The sequence below is a fragment of the Eschrichtius robustus genome, chromosome 1, assembly GCF_028021215.1.
Source record: "Eschrichtius robustus isolate mEscRob2 chromosome 1, mEscRob2.pri, whole genome shotgun sequence".
Taxonomy (NCBI): domain Eukaryota; kingdom Metazoa; phylum Chordata; class Mammalia; order Artiodactyla; family Eschrichtiidae; genus Eschrichtius; species Eschrichtius robustus.
In genome coordinates, this window is record NC_090824.1 from 143,158,808 (window position 1) to 143,175,810 (window position 17,003).

At 55.1% G+C, this 17,003-nt stretch overlaps 7 non-coding genes across 7 annotated transcripts; all 7 read left to right on the top strand.

Moving 5' to 3' along the window:
• Window positions 1–516: 516 nt before the first annotated feature.
• On the top strand, window positions 517–609 carry LOC137777577 (small nucleolar RNA SNORD116). Its single transcript, XR_011076566.1, has one exon. It is a non-coding gene; the product is annotated as a small nucleolar RNA SNORD116 (small nucleolar RNA).
• Window positions 610–3,244: 2,635 nt separating this feature from the next.
• LOC137751287 (small nucleolar RNA SNORD116) lies at window positions 3,245–3,337 on the top strand. The gene has a single exon (XR_011070749.1). It is a non-coding gene; the product is annotated as a small nucleolar RNA SNORD116 (small nucleolar RNA).
• Window positions 3,338–5,973: 2,636 nt separating this feature from the next.
• LOC137776481 (small nucleolar RNA SNORD116) lies at window positions 5,974–6,066 on the top strand. The gene has a single exon (XR_011076229.1). It is a non-coding gene; the product is annotated as a small nucleolar RNA SNORD116 (small nucleolar RNA).
• A 2,636-nt stretch (window positions 6,067–8,702) lies between these two features.
• On the top strand, window positions 8,703–8,795 carry LOC137777588 (small nucleolar RNA SNORD116). The gene has a single exon (XR_011076570.1). It is a non-coding gene; the product is annotated as a small nucleolar RNA SNORD116 (small nucleolar RNA).
• Window positions 8,796–11,431: 2,636 nt separating this feature from the next.
• On the top strand, window positions 11,432–11,524 carry LOC137777592 (small nucleolar RNA SNORD116). The gene has a single exon (XR_011076571.1). It is a non-coding gene; the product is annotated as a small nucleolar RNA SNORD116 (small nucleolar RNA).
• Window positions 11,525–14,155: 2,631 nt separating this feature from the next.
• LOC137751289 (small nucleolar RNA SNORD116) lies at window positions 14,156–14,248 on the top strand. Its single transcript, XR_011070750.1, has one exon. It is a non-coding gene; the product is annotated as a small nucleolar RNA SNORD116 (small nucleolar RNA).
• A 2,636-nt stretch (window positions 14,249–16,884) lies between these two features.
• On the top strand, window positions 16,885–16,977 carry LOC137777598 (small nucleolar RNA SNORD116). The gene has a single exon (XR_011076572.1). It is a non-coding gene; the product is annotated as a small nucleolar RNA SNORD116 (small nucleolar RNA).
• Window positions 16,978–17,003: the final 26 nt, after the last annotated feature.

Genomic DNA, 17,003 nt, shown 5'->3' on the forward strand with positions numbered 1-17,003 from the left:
TCACACACCGGCCAATGTATGTGCCTAACTTCCTGCAGTCGTACTATCAGACATGCAGTCAATTCTCGGTAAGGGATAGAGGTTCTTGGGAAGCAGTTTCAGAGCTCTAGCCCAGGTAAATATTTGTATGGATCATGTCCTCTGAGGACACCAGTCCACTTCCCAGGTGCAGTTGCTGGGCAAGCCTCGCCGCCGGCAAAAACAAGAAGATCTTCGTGTGCTCTGATGACTGGAGGTGCTAAGAAGAACTGGAAAAAGTGAGGCGGGGCCATGTTCCCGAGCATGGTCGGGGAAAACTCAGGATGGTAGGTATTCAACCACCCCAAGATGTGCCATTAGATATTAGGTTTTCCTGAGATGGGCCCAATGGCTGCAAGAGTGGCTTGATTGTTCGTCTTGTTGAGGGGCCTGAGGGCTGTGGATTCTCCAGGCTTTTGTGGTACCCCAGGCTCATGACTCCCCTGCAGAGCCCGGCGCACTGCCCGGTTGTGTTCTGCAGCATCCCAGTATGTGCTTGGATCGATGATGACACCCTTGTATGCATTCCTTGGAAACTCTGAACAAAATGGTTGAGAACACTCTACCGTATCCTTATCGAAACTGAGGTTCCGCACGTTTCCTCTCTCGGGTGTAGGGGACTGTTAGGAGTGAAGGCCAGTGTCCCCTGCCGACATGCACGCAAACACCACCAAGGACTCCAGTATTGGAGGGGCTCCTGACTGAGGGTCGACCGTGTCTGCCCATAAGCTGGGTCATCTATGAATCCGCGGTCCCTGCTAAAAGGCCGTGAGGGAATGCAAGGGGGCAGGCTCTCCTGCTAGTCTTCAGAGTCGGAGTGTGTGCTGGTGTGGGCCCAGTGAGCTTTCAGCTTGGAGAAGTGTGTTTTGACCAGGATCACGCATTGTGCATGCCGCTTCGTTGGTTGATTTTGGGAGCCAAAATGAGCAAGGTTCCCTGGTTGGAGCCTGGAGCCTCAGGCCAGGCCTGTGGCCCTCTCTGTTGTCGTGTTTGGTGCGGTGAGGTTCTTGAGAGCCTGGTGGGGCTGGAGCAGTGGGCGGGGATGGGATGGAGTTTGGTGATGGCGGAAGGGGGCTGATGGATTAGGCCTCGCTGCTGCCCCTGAAGCTGCCAGCACACTGTTGGCGCTAAGTGGATCATCGTGGAGTGGGGTGAGGATCGAGTGCTGCATTTAAGCCTGCGTAGTGGCTGCTGCCCTGGAGAGAAAGGTAAGGTATGATGAGGACAGGTCCTGTGTGATGTCGTGGGATGGGCTGTCATCATTGGGTTGCAGGCGCTGGCCTCGGCTTCCCAAGGATGTGTCTTGTACGTGATGGCCTGGCATCAGCTGCCTATGGTGGGGATGGCTTTGGCAGTTCATGAGGATGCAGTGAGGTAGGTTACCTGTGAAGAGTTGCAATCCCGTTTCCAGAGGAGTGACTCCCCACGGGTGTCTTACGGGACACAGAGAAGGTGGACATGCTGAGGCATCTGTGCCGGCCTTCTTGGGGGTAGGTGAGTTATGCAAACAAGCCCTTTGGTCGCTCTTTTCCCACTTTTGGGAATGTGCAAAGCGATAGTGTTTCTGCCGGAGGGCATGACGCGGCCGGCCCGTGTGGCATGCAGGCCTTTCGAATAGCCAGAGCTTTATCCAGAGCAGTCCGCTGGCGGGACAGAGAAGGGGGCACTGTTGCCATCCCTGGTGCGCTGCCAAGGCCAGCCACTCTTCCCTTTCAGGCTTCCAAGTGCCCTCACATGGCAGAGGTCTTCCGTTGCAAGTCTGTCTGTGGTCCTCGGGGACCATGCCTTTGATCACTCTGAGTTCCTCAGTGGTGTCACTGTGTCAGTGGAGAATTTCCAGGATGCATCAGGTGGTATCAGCATCTTCAATGCAGACAGTCCTGCGGTCTGTCTTCCCTGGTGTTCAGTGTTCCCGTGTTCGGAAGATGTCTGTGCCTTCCAGTAGGGACGCGTCGCCCTGCTGGCTGGAGTAGGGCACGTTGGACGAGGCTGTTGAGCGTTTGAGCGGTTCCTTAGGGGTCAGGGCCGCGAACCTTGCAGGATGGGAGCTGCCTGTTACATGGCCGGGAAGGTGGCCTAGTTTCCGCTGTGGGGTTCCAACGTGGGTCATGGCTGCTGAAGCCCACTTCTTCCTGTGGTGGGCATTCCCACGGGTCAAAGGAAAGTGATTAGGCCTAGTTGGCAAGAAGTTGCACTTTGTTTGATGTTCTTTAGCCCCTTGAGTTGTTTCAGGCTGCATCTTGCCAGTAGAATGCTGTAGGTCGGTGTCGGGTCAACCATGGGCGTTCCCTTGCTTCCAAAATGTTGGGAGTGACCCCAAGTGCACATCAGATGTGCTGGTAGCTGGCAGGTTCTCGAGATGCACGTAGATGTCACACCCACGGCCGGGAGGCAGGTCTCGTCCAGTCTTTGTGCTGTGGTCAGAAGGCGTGGCTGTGGGAGAGCGGGAGTCCGTGGAGTATTTCAACAGCCCCTGGGGGTTAAAGGTTGCACTCGGTCTCTGGAAGCTGACAGGGGTCTTTCTCCTTTCAGTTGGGGGTCTAGACAGGGTGTTGTGTATAAACTATGGCGTTTACTGTTGGACGCCTCTTCACAGGGCTACAGGGACACACAGAGACCAAGACGCATAGTCAGGGGCACACAGAGAAACCCACAAGAGCGTCTGCGTACTCAGTCACAGTCACACGCGTGAACACAGAAATACAGCCTCTCACACACCGGCCAATGTATGTGCCTAACTTCCTGCAGTCGTACTATCAGACATGCAGTCAATTCTCGGTAAGGGATAGAGGTCCTTGGGAAGCAGTTTCAGAGCTCAAGCGCAGGTAAATGTTTGTATGGATCATGTCCTTTGAGGACACCAGTCCACTTCCCAGGTGCAGTTGCTGGGCAAGCCTCGCCGTCGGCAAAAACAAGAAGATCTTCGTGTGCCCTGATGACTGGAGGTGCTAAGAAGAACTGGAAAAAGTGAGGCGGGGCCATGTTTCCGAGCATGGTCGGGAATAACTCAATATGGTAGGTATTCAACCACCCTAGGATGTGCCATTAGATATTAGGTTTTCCTCAGATGGGCCCAATGGATGTAAGAGTGGTTTGATTGTTTGTCTTGTTGAGTGGCCTGAGGGCTGTGGATTCCCCAGGCTTTTGGGGTACCCCAGGCTCATGACTCCCCTGCAGAGCCCGGCGCACTGGCCGGTTGTGTTCTGCCGCATCCCAGCATGTGCTTGGATAGATGATGACACCCTTGTATGCATTCCTTGGAAACTCTGAACAACATGGGTGAGAGCACTCTACCGTATCCTTATCGAAACTGAGGTTCAGCACGTTTCCTCTCTCGGGTGTAGGGGACTGTTAGGAGTGAAGGCCAGTGTCCCCTGCCGACATGCACGCAAACACCACCAAGGACTCCAGTATTGGAGGGGCTCTTGACTGAGGGTCGACCGTGTCTGCCCATAAGCTGGGTCATCTATGAATCCGCGGTCCCTGCTAAAAGGCCGTGAGGGAATGCAAGGGGGCAGGCTCTCCTGCTAGTCTTCATAGTCGGAGTGTGTGCTGGTGTGGGCCCAGTGAGCTTTCAGCTTGGAGAAGTGTGTTTTGACCAGGATCACGCTTTGTGCATGCCGCTTCAGTGGTTGATTTTGGAAGCCAAAATGAGCAAGGTTCCCTGGTTGGAGCCTGGAGCCTCAGGCCAGGCCTGTGGCCCTCTCTGTTGTCGTGTTTGGTGCGGTGAGGTTCTTGAGTGCCCGGTGGGGCTGGAGCAGTGGGCGGGGGTGGGATGGAGTTTGGTGATGGCGGAAGGGGGCTGATGGATTAGGCCTCGCTGCTGCCCCTGAAGCTGCCAGCACACTGATGGCGCTAAGTGGATCATCGTGGAGTGGGGAGAGGATCGAGTGCTGCATTTAAGCCTGCGTAGTGGCTGCTGCCCTGGAGAGAAAGGTAAGGTATCATGAGGACAGGTCCTGTGTGATGTCGTGTGATGGGCTGTCATCATTGGGTTGCAGGCGCTGGCCTCGGCTTCCCAAGGATGTGTCTTGTTCGTGATGGCCTGGCATCAGCTGCCTATGGTGGGGATGGCTTTGGCAGTTCATGAGGATGCAGTGAGGTAGGTTACCTGTGAAGAGTTGCAATCCCGTTTCCAGAGGAGTGACTCCCCTCGGGTGTCTTGCGGGACATAGAGAAGATGGACATGCTGAGGCATCTGTGCCGGCCTTCTTGGGGGTAGGTGAGTTATGCAAACAAGCCCTTGGGTCGCTCTTTTCCCACTTTTGGGAATGTGCAAAGCGATAGTGTTTCTGCCGGAGGGCATGACGCGGCCGGCCCGTATAACATGCAGGCCTTTCGAATACCCAGAGCTTTATCCAGAGCAGTCCGTTGGCGGGGCAGAGAAGGGGGCACTGTTGCCATCCCTGTTGCACTGCCAAGGCCAGCCACGGTTCCCTTTCAGGCTTCCAAGTGCCCTCACATGGCAGAGGTCTTCCGTTGCAAGTCTGTCTGTGGTCCTCGGGGACCATGCCTTTGATCACTCTGAGTTCCTGTGTGGTGTCACTGTGGCAGTGGAGAATTTCCAGGATGCATCAGGTGGGATCAGCATCTTCAAAGCAGACAGGCTTGCGGTCTGTCTTCCCTGGTGTTCAGTGTTCCCGTGTTCGGAAGATGTCTGTGGCTTCCAGTAGGGACGCGTCGCCCTGCTGGCAGGAGTTGGGCACGTTGGGCGAGTCTGTTGAGCGTTTGAGCGGTTCCTTAGGGGTCAGGGCCGCGAATCTTGCAGGATGTGAGCTGCCAGAGACATGGCCGGGAAGGTGGCCTAGTTTCCGCTGTGGGGTTCCAACATGGGTCATGGCTACTGAAGCCCACTGCTTCCTGTGGTGGGCATTCCCACGGGTCAAAGGAAAGAGATTAGGCCTAGTTGGAAAGAAGTTGCATTTTGTTCGATGTTCTTTAGCCCATTGAGTGGTTTCAGGCAGCATCTTGCTAGTAGAATGCTGTAGGTCGGTGTCGGGTCACCCATGGGAGTTCCCCTGCTTCCGAAAGTGCTGGGAGTGACCCCAAGTGCACATCAGATGTGCTGGTAGCTGGCAGGTTCTCGAGTTGCACCTAGATGTCACAGCCACGGCTGGGAGGAAGGTCTCATGCAGTCTTTGTGCTCTGGTCAGAAGGCGTGGCTGTGGGAGAGCGGGAGTTCGTGGAGTATTTCAACAGCCCCTGGGGGTTAAAGTTTGCATGCGGCCTCTGGAAGCTGACAGGGGGCTTTCTCCTTTCAGTTGGCGGCCTAGACATGGTGTTGTGTATAAGCTATGGCGTTTACTGTTGGACGCCTCTTCACAGGGCTACAGGGACACACAGAGACCAAGACGCGTAGTCAGCAGCATACAGAGAAACCCACAAGAGCGTCTGCGTACTCAGTCACAGTCACACGCGTGAACACAGAAATACAGCCTCTCACACACCGGCCAATGTATGTGCCTAACTTCCTGCAGTCGTAATATCAGACATGCAGTCAATTCTCGGTAAGGGATAGAGGTTCTTGGGAAGCAGTTTCAGAGCTCAAGCCCAGGTAAATGTTTGTATGGATCATGTCCTCTGAGGACACCAGTCCACTTCCCAGGTGCAGTTGCTGGGCAAGCCTCACCGTCGGCAAAAACAAGAAGATCATCGTGTGCTCTGATGACTGGAGGTGCTAAGAAGAACTGGAAAAAGTGAGGCGGGGCCATGTTCCCGAGCATGGTCGGGGATAACTCAGGATGGTAGGTATTCAACCACCCCAAGATGTGCCATTAGATATTAGGTTTTCCTGAGATGGGCCCAATGGCTGCAAGAGTGGCTTGATTGTTCGTCTTGTTGAGGGGCCTGAGGGCTGTGGATTCTCCAGGCTTTTGTGGTACCCCAGGCTCATGACTCCCCTGCAGAGCCCGGCGCACTGCCCGGTTGTGTTCTGCAGCATCCCAGTATGTGCTTGGATCGATGATGACACCCTTGTATGCATTCCTTGGAAACTCTGAACAAAATGGGTGAGAACACTCTACCGTATCCTTATCGAAACTGAGGTTCAGCACGTTTCCTCTCTCGGGTGTAGGGGACTGTTAGGAGTGAAGACCAGTGTCCCCTGCCGACATGCACGCAAACACCACCAAGGACTCCAGTATTGGAGGGGCTCCTGACTGAGGGTCGACCGTGTCTGCCCATAAGCTGGGTCATCTATGAATCCGCAGTCCCTGCTAAAAGGCCGTGAGGGAATGCAAGGGGGCAGGCTCTCCTGCTAGTCTTCAGAGTCGGAGTGTGTGCTGGTGTGGGCCCAGTGAGCTTTCAGCTTGGAGAAGTGTGTTTTGACCAGGATCACGCATTGTGCATGCCGCTTCGGTGGTTGATTTTGGGAGCCAAAATGAGCAAGGTTCCCTGGTTGGAGCCTGGAGCCTCAGGCCAGGCCTGTGGCCCTCTCTGTTGTCGTGTTTGTTGCGGTGAGGTTCTTGAGTGCCCGGTGGGGCTGGAGCAGTGGGCGGGGGTGGGATGGAGTTTGGTGATGGTGGAAGGGGGCTGATGGATTAGGCCTCGCTGCTGCCCCTGAAGCTGCCAGCACACTGTAGGCGCTAAGTAGATCATCGTGGAGTGGGGTGAGGATCGAGTGCTGCATTTAAGCCTGCGTAGTGGCTGCTGCCCTGGAGAGAAAGGTAAGGTATCATGAGGACAGGTCCTGTGTGATGTCGTGGGATGGGCTGTCATCATTGGGTTGCAGGCGCTGGCCTCGGCTTCCCAAGGATGTGTCTTGTTCGTGATGGCCTGGCATCAGCTGCCTATGGTGGGGATGGCTGTGGCAGTTCATGAGGATTCAGTGAGGTAGGTTACCTGTGAAGAGTTGCAATCCCGTTTCCAGAGGAGTGACTCCCCACGGGTGTCTTGCGGGACATAGAGAAGATGGACATGCTGAGGCATCTGTGCCGGCCTTCTTGGGGGTAGGTGCGTTATGAAAACAAGCCCTTGGGTCGCTCTTTTCCCACTTTTGGGAATGTGCAAAGCGATAGTGTTTCTGCCGGAGGGCATGACGCGGCCGGCCCGTGTGGCATGCAGGCCTTTCGAATAGCCAGAGCTTTATCCAGAGCAGTCCGTTGGCGGGACAGAGAAGGGGGCACTGTTGCCATCCCTGGTGCACTGCCAAGGCCAGCCACTCTTCCCTTTCAGGCTTCCAAGTGCCCTCACATGGCAGAGGTCTTCCGTTGCAAGTCTGTCTGTGGTCCTCGGGGACCATGCCTTTGATCACTCTGAGTTCCTCAGTGGTGTCACTGTGGCAGTGGAGAATTTCCAGGATGCATCAGGTGGGATCAGCATCTTCAAAGCAGACAGGCTTGCGGTCTGTCTTCCCTGGTGTTCAGTGTTCCCGTGTTCGGAAGATGTCTGTGGCTTCCAGTAGGGACGCGTCGCCATGCTCGCTGGAGTAGGGCACGTTGGGCGAGGCTGTTGAGCGTTTGAGCGGTTCCTTAGGGGTCAGGGCCGCGAACCTTGCAGGATGGGAGCTGCCTGAGACATGGCCGGGAAGGTGGCCTAGTTTCCGCTGTGGGGTTCCAACATGGGTCATGGCTGCTGAAGCCCACTGCTTCCCGTGGTGGGCATTCCCACGGCTCAAAGGAAAGAGATTAGGCCTAGTTGGAAAGAAGTTGCACTTTGCTCGATGTTCTTTAGCTCATTGAGTGGTTTCAGGCTGCATCTTGCCAGTAGAATGCTGTAGGTCGGTGTCGGGTCACCCATGGGAGTTCCCCTGCTTCCGAAAGAGCTGGGAGTGACCCCAAGTGCACATCAGATGTGCTGGTAGCTGGCAGGTTCTCGAGTTGCACGTAGATGTCACAGCCACGGCTGGGAGGAAGGTCTCATGCAGTCTTTGTGCTCTGGTCAGAAGTCGTGGCTGTGGGAGAGCGGGAGTCCGTGGAGTATTTCAACAGCCCCTGGGGGTTAAAGTTTGCATGCGGCCTCTGGAAGATGACAGGGGGCTTTCTCCTTTCAGTTGGCGGCCTAGACATGGTGTTGTGTATAAGCTATGGCGTTTACTGTTGGACGCCTCTTCACAGGGCTACAGGGACACACAGAGACCAAGACGCGTAGTCAACAGCACACAGAGAAACCCACAAGAGCGTCTGCGTACTCAGTCACAGTCACACGCGTGAACACAGAAATACAGCCTCTCACACACCGGCCAATGTATGTGCCTAACTTCCTGCAGTCGTACTATCAGACATGCAGTCAATTCTCGGTAAGGGATAGAGGTTCTTGGGAAGCAGTTTCAGAGCTCTAGCCCAGGTAAATATTTGTATGGATCATGTCCTCTGAGGACACCAGTCCACTTCCCAGGTGCAGTTGCTGGGCAAGCCTCTCCGCCGGCAAAAACAAGAAGATCTTCGTGTGCTCTGATGACTGGAGGTGCTAAGAAGAACTGGAAAAAGTGAGGCGGGGCCATGTTCCCGAGCATGGTCGGGGAAAACTCAGGATGGTAGGTATTCAACCACCCCAAGATGTGCCATTAGATATTAGGTTTTCCTGAGATGGGCCCAATGGCTGCAAGAGTGGCTTGATTGTTCGTCTTGTTGAGGGGCCTGAGGGCTGTGGATTCTCCAGGCTTTTGTGGTACCCCAGGCTCATGACTCCCCTGCAGAGCCCGGCGCACTGCCCGGTTGTGTTCTGCAGCATCCCAGTATGTGCTTGGATCGATGATGACACCCTTGTATGCATTCCTTGGAAACTCTGAACAAAATGGTTGAGAACACTCTACCGTATCCTTATCGAAACTGAGGTTCAGCACGTTTCCTCTCTCGGGTGTAGGGGACTGTTAGGAGTGAAGGCCAGTGTCCCCTGCCGACATGCACGCAAACACCACCAAGGACTCCAGTATTGGAGGGGCTCCTGACTGAGGGTCGACCGTGTCTGCCCATAAGCTGGGTCATCTATGAATCCGCGGTCCCTGCTAAAAGGCCGTGAGGGAATGCAAGGGGGCAGGCTCTCCTGCTAGTCTTCAGAGTCGGAGTGTGTGCTGGTGTGGGCCCAGTGAGCTTTCAGCTTGGAGAAGTGTGTTTTGACCAGGATCACGCATTGTGCATGCCGCTTCGTTGGTTGATTTTGGGAGCCAAAATGAGCAAGGTTCCCTGGTTGGAGCCTGGAGCCTCAGGCCAGGCCTGTGGCCCTCTCTGTTGTCGTGTTTGTTGCGGTGAGGTTCTTGAGTGCCTGGTGGGGCTGGAGCAGTGGGCGGGGATGGGATGGAGTTTGGTGATGGCGGAAGGGGGCTGATGGATTAGGCCTCGCTGCTGCCCCTGAAGCTGCCAGCACACTGTTGGCGCTAAGTGGATCATCGTGGAGTGGGGTGAGGATCGAGTGCTGCATTTAAGCCTGCGTAGTGGCTGCTGCCCTGGAGAGAAAGGTAAGGTATGATGAGGACAGGTCCTGTGTGATGTCGTGGGATGGGCTGTCATCATTGGGTTGCAGGCGCTGGCCTCGGCTTCCCAAGGATGTGTCTTGTACGTGATGGCCTGGCATCAGCTGCCTATGGTGGGGATGGCTTTGGCAGTTCATGAGGATGCAGTGAGGTATGTTACCTGTGAAGAGTTGCAATCCCGTTTCCAGAGGAGTGACTCCCCACGGGTGTCTTACGGGACATAGAGAAGGTGGACATGCTGAGGCATCTGTGCCGGCCTTCTTGGGGGTAGGTGAGTTATGCAAACAAGCCCTTTGGTCGCTCTTTTCCCACTTTTGGGAATGTGCAAAGCGATAGTGTTTCTGCCGGAGGGCATGACGCGGCCGGCCCGTGTGGCATGCAGGCCTTTCGAATAGCCAGAGCTTTATCCAGAGCAGTCCGCTGGCGGGACAGAGAAGGGGGCACTGTTGCCATCCCTGGTGCGCTGCCAAGGCCAGCCACTCTTCCCTTTCAGGCTTCCAAGTGCCCTCACATGGCAGAGGTCTTCCATTGCAAGTCTGTCTGTGGTCCTCGGGGACCATGCCTTTGATCACTCTGAGTTCCTCAGTGGTGTCACTGTGGCAGTGGAGAATTTCCAGGATGCATCAGGTGGGATCAGCATCTTCAAAGCAGACAGGCTTGCGGCCTGTGTTCCCTGGTGTTCAGTGTTCCCGTGTTCGGAAGATGTCTGTGGCTTCCAGTAGGGACGCGTCACCCTGCTGGCTGGATTAGGGCACGTTGGACGAGGCTGTTGAGCGTTTGAGCGGTTCCTTAGGGGTCAGGGCCGCGAACCTTGCAGGATGGGAGCTGCCTGAGACATGGCCGGGAAGGTGGCCTAGTTTCCGCTGTGGGGTTCCAACATGGGTCATGGCTGCTGAAGCCCACTTCTTCCTGTGGTGGGCATTCCCACGGGTCAAAGGAAAGTGATTAGGCCTAGTTGGCAAGAAGTTGCACTTTGTTTGATGTTCTTTAGCCCCTTGAGTTGTTTCAGGCTGCATCTTGCCAGTAGAATGCTGTAGGTCGGTGTCGGGTCAACCATGGGAGTTCCCCTGCTTCCGAAAGTGCTGGGAGTGACCCCAAGTACACATCAGATGTGCTGGTAGCTGGCAGGTTCTCGAGTTGCACGTAGATGTCACAGCCACGGCTGGGAGGAAGGTCTCATGCAGTCTTTGTGCTCTGGTCAGAAGGCGTGGCTGTGGGAGAGCGGGAGTCCGTGGAGTATTTCAACAGCCCCTGGGGGTTAAAGTTTGCATGCGGCCTCTGGAAGCTGACAGGGGGCTTTCTCCTTTCAGTTGGCGGCCTAGAGATGGTGTTGTGTATAAGCTATGGCGTTTACTGTTGGACGCCTCTTCACAGGGCTACAGGGACACACAGAGACCAAGAAGCGTAGTCAACAGCACACAGAGAAACCCACAAGAGCGTCTGCGTACTCAGTCACAGTCACACGCGTGAACACAGAAATACAGCCTCTCACACACCGGCCAATGTATGTGCCTAACTTCCTGCAGTCGTACTATCAGACATGCAGTCAATTCTCGATAAGGGATAGAGGTTCTTGGGAAGCAGTTTCAGAGCTCTAGCCCAGGTAAATATTTGTATGGATCATGTCCTCTGAGGACACCAGTCCACTTCCCAGGTGCAGTTGCTGGGCAAGCCTCGCCGTCGGCAAAAACAAGAAGATCTTCGTGTGCTCTGATGACTGGAGGTGCTAAGAAGAACTGGAAAAAGTGAGGCGGGGCCATGTTCCCGAGCATGGTCGGGGAAAACTCAGGATGGTAGGTATTCCAGCACCCCAAGATGTGCCATTAGATATTAGGTTTTCCTGAGATGGGCCCAATGGCTGCAAGAGTGGCTTGATTGTTCGTCTTGTTGAGGGGCCTGAGGGCTGTGGATTCTCCAGGCTTTTGTGGTACCCCAGGCTCATGACTCCCCTGCAGAGCCCGGCGCACTGCCCGGTTGTGTTCTGCAGCATCCCAGTATTTGCTTGGATCGATGATGACACCCTTGTATGCATTCCTTGGAAACTCTGAACAAAATGGTTGAGAACACTCTACCGTATCCTTATCGAAACTGAGGTTCAGTACGTTTCCTCTCTCGGGTGTAGGGGACTGTTAGGAGTGAAGGCCAGTGTCCCCTGCCGACATGCACGCAAACACCACCAAGGACTCCAGTATTGGAGGGGCTCCTGACTGAGGGTCGACCGTGTCTGCCCATAAGCTGGGTCATCTATGAATCCGCGGTCCCTGCTAAAAGGCCGTGAGGGAATGCAAGGGGGCAGGCTCTCCTGCTAGTCTTCAGAGTCGGAGTGTGTGCTGGTGTGGGCCCAGTGAGCTTTCAGCTTGGAGAAGTGTGTTTTGACCAGGATCACGCATTGTGCATGCCGCTTCGTTGGTTGATTTTGGGAGCCAAAATGAGCAAGGTTCCCTGGTTGGAGCCTGGAGCCTCAGGCCAGGCCTGTGGCCCTCTCTGTTGTCGTGTTTGGTGCGGTGAGGTTCTTGAGTGCCTGGTGGGGCTGGAGCAGTGGGCGGGGATGGGATGGAGTTTGGTGATGGCGGAAGGGGGCTGATGGATTAGGCCTCGCTGCTGCCCCTGAAGCTGCCAGCACACTGTTGGCGCTAAGTGGATCATCGTGGTGTGGGGTGAGGATCGAGTGCTGCATTTAAGCCTGCGTAGTGGCTGCTGCCCTGGAGAGAAAGGTAAGGTATCATGAGGACAGGTCCTGTGTGATGTCGTGGGATGGGCTGTCATCATTGGGTTGCAGGCGCTGGCCTCGGCTTCCCAAGGATGTGTCTTGTACGTGATGGCCTGGCATCAGCTGCCTATGGTGGGGATGGCTTTGGCAGTTCATGAGGATGCAGTGAGGTAGGTTACCTGTGAAGAGTTGCAATCCCGTTTCCAGAGGAGTGACTCCCCACGGGTGTCTTACGGGACATAGAGAAGGTGGACATGCTGAGGCATCTGTGCCGGCCTTCTTGGGGGTAGGTGAGTTATGCAAACAAGCCCTTTGGTCGCTCTTTTCCCACTTGTGGGAATGTGCAAAGCGATAGTGTTTCTGCCGGAGGGCATGACGCGGCCGGCCCGTGTGGCATGCAGGCCTTTCGAATAGCCAGAGCTTTATCCAGAGCAGTCCGTTGGCGGGACAGAGAAGGGGGCACTGTTGCCATCCCTGGTGCACTGCCAAGGCCAGCCACTCTTCCCTTTCAGGCTTCCAAGTGCCCTCACATGGCAGAGGTCTTCCGTTGCAAGTCTGTCTGTGGTCCTCGGGGACCATGCCTTTGATCACTCTGAGTTCCTCAGTGGTGTCACTGTGTCAGTGGAGAATTTCCAGGATGCATCAGGTGGTATCAGCATCTTCAAAGCAGACAGTCCTGCGGTCTGTCTTCCCTGGTGTTCAGTGTTCCCGTGTTCGGAAGATGTCTGTGCCTTCCAGTAGGGACGCGTCGCCCTGCTGGCTGGAGTAGGGCACGTTGGACGAGGCTGTTGAGCGTTTGAGCGGTTCCTTAGGGGTCAGGGCCGCGAACCTTGCAGGATGGGAGCTGCCTGTTACATGGCCGGGAAGGTGGCCTAGTTTCCGCTGTGGGGTTCCAACGTGGGTCATGGCTGCTGAAGCCCACTTCTTCCTGTGGTGGGCATTCCCACGGGTCAAAGGAAAGTGATTAGGCCTAGTTGGCAAGAAGTTGCACTTTGTTTGATGTTCTTTAGCCCCTTGAGTTGTTTCAGGCTGCATCTTGCCAGTAGAATGCTGTAGGTCGGTGTCGGGTCAACCATGGGCGTTCCCTTGCTTCCAAAATGTTGGGAGTGACCCCAAGTGCACATCAGATGTGCTGGTAGCTGGCAGGTTCTCGAGTTGCACGTAGATGTCACACCCACGGCCGGGAGGCAGGTCTCGTCCAGTCTTTGTGCTGTGGTCAGAAGGCGTGGCTGTGGGAGAGCGGGAGTCCGTGGAGTATTTCAACAGCCCCTGGGGGTTAAAGGTTGCACTCGGTCTCTGGAAGCTGACAGGGGTCTTTCTCCTTTCAGTTGGGGGTCTAGACAGGGTGTTGTGTATAAACTATGGCGTTTACTGTTGGACGCCTCTTCACAGGGCTACAGGGACACACAGAGACCAAGACGCATAGTCAGGGGCACACAGAGAAACCCACAAGAGCGTCTGCGTACTCAGTCACAGTCACACGCGTGAACACAGAAATACAGCCTCTCACACACCGGCCAATGTATGTGCCTAACTTCCTGCAGTCGTACTATCAGACATGCAGTCAATTCTCGGTAAGGGATAGAGGTCCTTGGGAAGCAGTTTCAGAGCTCAAGCGCAGGTAAATGTTTGTATGGATCATGTCCTTTGAGGACACCAGTCCACTTCCCAGGTGCAGTTGCTGGGCAAGCCTCGCCGTCGGCAAAAACAAGAAGATCTTCGTGTGCCCTGATGACTGGAGGTGCTAAGAAGAACTGGAAAAAGTGAGGCGGGGCCATGTTTCCGAGCATGGTCGGGGATAACTCAATATGGTAGATATTCAACCACCCTAGGATGTGCCATTAGATATTAGGTTTTCCTCAGATGGGCCCAATGGATGTAAGAGTGGTTTGATTGTCTTGTTGAGTGGCCTGAGGGCTGTGGATTCCCCAGGCTTTTGGGGTACCCCAGGCTCATGACTCCCCTGCAGAGCCCGGCGCACTGGCCGGTTGTGTTCTGCCGCATCCCAGCATGTGCTTGGATAGATGATGACACCCTTGTATGCATTCCTTGGAAACTCTGAACAACATGGGTGAGAGCACTCTACCGTATCCTTATCGAAACTGAGGTTCAGCACGTTTCCTCTCTCGGGTGTAGGGGACTGTTAGGAGTGAAGGCCAGTGTCCCCTGCCGACATGCACGCAAACACCACCAAGGACTCCAGTATTGGAGGGGCTCTTGACTGAGGGTCGACCGTGTCTGCCCATAAGCTGGGTCATCTATGAATCCGCGGTCCCTGCTAAAAGGCCGTGAGGGAATGCAAGGGGGCAGGCTCTCCTGCTAGTCTTCATAGTCGGAGTGTGTGCTGGTGTGGGCCCAGTGAGCTTTCAGCTTGGAGAAGTGTGTTTTGACCAGGATCACGCTTTGTGCATGCCGCTTCAGTGGTTGATTTTGGAAGCCAAAATGAGCAAGGTTCCCTGGTTGGAGCCTGGAGCCTCAGGCCAGGCCTGTGGCCCTCTCTGTTGTCGTGTTTGGTGCGGTGAGGTTCTTGAGTGCCCGGTGGGGCTGGAGCAGTGGGCGGGGGTGGGATGGAGTTTGGTGATGGCGGAAGGGGGCTGATGGATTAGGCCTCGCTGCTGCCCCTGAAGCTGCCAGCACACTGATGGCGCTAAGTGGATCATCGTGGAATGGGGAGAGGATCGAGTGCTGCATTTAAGCCTGCGTAGTGGCTGCTGCCCTGGAGAGAAAGGTAAGGTATCATGAGGACAGGTCCTGTGTGATGTCGTGTGATGGGCTGTCATCATTGGGTTGCAGGCGCTGGCCTCGGCTTCCCAAGGATGTGTCTTGTTCGTGATGGCCTGGCATCAGCTGCCTATGGTGGGGATGGCTTTGGCAGTTCATGAGGATGCAGTGAGGTAGGTTACCTGTGAAGAGTTGCAATCCCGTTTCCAGAGGAGTGACTCCCCTCGGGTGTCTTGCGGGACATAGAGAAGATGGACATGCTGAGGCATCTGTGCCGGCCTTCTTGGGGGTAGGTGAGTTATGCAAACAAGCCCTTGGGTCGCTCTTTTCCCACTTTTGGGAATGTGCAAAGCGACAGTGTTTCTGCCGGAGGGCATGACGCGGCCGGCCCGTATAACATGCAGGCCTTTCGAATAGCCAGAGCTTTATCCAGAGCAGTCCGTTGGCGGGGCAGAGAAGGGGGCACTGTTGCCATCCCTGTTGCACTGCCAAGGCCAGCCACGGTTCCCTTTCAGGCTTCCAAGTGCCCTCACATGGCAGAGGTCTTCCGTTGCAAGTCTGTCTGTGGTCCTCGGGGACCATGCCTTTGATCACTCTGAGTTCCTGTGTGGTGTCACTGTGGCAGTGGAGAATTTCCAGGATGCATCAGGTGGGATCAGCATCTTCAAAGCAGACAGGCTTGCGGTCTGTCTTCCCTGGTGTTCAGTGTTCCCGTGTTCGGAAGATGTCTGTGGCTTCCAGTAGGGACGCGTCGCCCTGCTGGCAGGAGTTGGGCACGTTGGGCGAGTCTGTTGAGCGTTTGAGCGGTTCCTTAGGGGTCTGTGCCGCGAATCTTGCAGGATGTGAGCTGCCAGAGACATTGCCGGGAAGGTGGCCTAGTTTCCGCTGTGGGGTTCCAACATGGGTCATGGCTATTGAAGCCCACTGCTTCCTGTGGTGGGCATTCCCACGGGTCAAAGGAAAGAGATTAGGCCTAGTTGGAAAGAAGTTGCATTTTGTTCGATGTTCTTTAGCCCATTGAGTGGTTTCAGGCAGCATCTTGCTAGTAGAATGCTGTAGGTCGGTGTCGGGTCACCCATGGGAGTTCCCCTGCTTCCGAAAGTGCTGGGAGTGACCCCAAGTGCACATCAGATGTGCTGGTAGCTGGCAGGTTCTCGAGTTGCACCTAGATGTCACAGCCACGGCTGGGAGGAAGGTCTCATGCAGTCTTTGTGCTCTGGTCAGAAGGCGTGGCTGTGGGAGAGCGGGAGTTCGTGGAGTATTTCAACAGCCCCTGGGGGTTAAAGTTTGCATGCGGCCTCTGGAAGCTGACAGGGGGCTTTCTCCTTTCAGTTGGCGGCCTAGACATGGTGTTGTGTATAAGCTATGGCGTTTACTGTTGGACGCCTCTTCACAGGGCTACAGGGACACACAGAGACCAAGACGCGTAGTCAGCAGCATACAGAGAAACCCACAAGAGCGTCTGCGTACTCAGTCACAGTCACACGCGTGAACACAGAAATACAGCCTCTCACACACCGGCCAATGTATGTGCCTAACTTCCTGCAGTCGTAATATCAGACATGCAGTCAATTCTCGGTAAGGGATAGAGGTTCTTGGGAAGCAGTTTCAGAGCTCAAGCCCAGGTAAATGTTTGTATGGATCATGTCCTCTGAGGACACCAGTCCACTTCCCAGGTGCAGTTGCTGGGCAAGCCTCACCGTCGGCAAAAACAAGAAGATCTTCGTGTGCTCTGATGACTGGAGGTGCTAAGAAGAACTGGAAAAAGTGAGGCGGGGCCATGTTCCCGAGCATGGTCGGGGATAACTCAGGATGGTAGGTATTCAACCACCCCAAGATGTGCCATTAGATATTAGGTTTTCCTGAGATGGGCCCAATGGCTGCAACAGTGGCTTGATTGTTCGTCTTGTTGAGGGGCCTGAGGGCTGTGGATTCTCCAGGCTTTTGTGGTACCCCAGGCTCATGACTCCCCTGCAGAGCCCGGCGCACTGCCCGGTTGTGTTCTGCAGCATCCCAGTATGTGCTTGGATCGATGATGACACCCTTGTATGCATTCCTTGGAAACTCTGAACAAAATGGTTGAGAACACTCTACCGTATCCTTATCGAAACTGAGGTTCAGCACGTTTCCTCTCTCGGGTGTAGG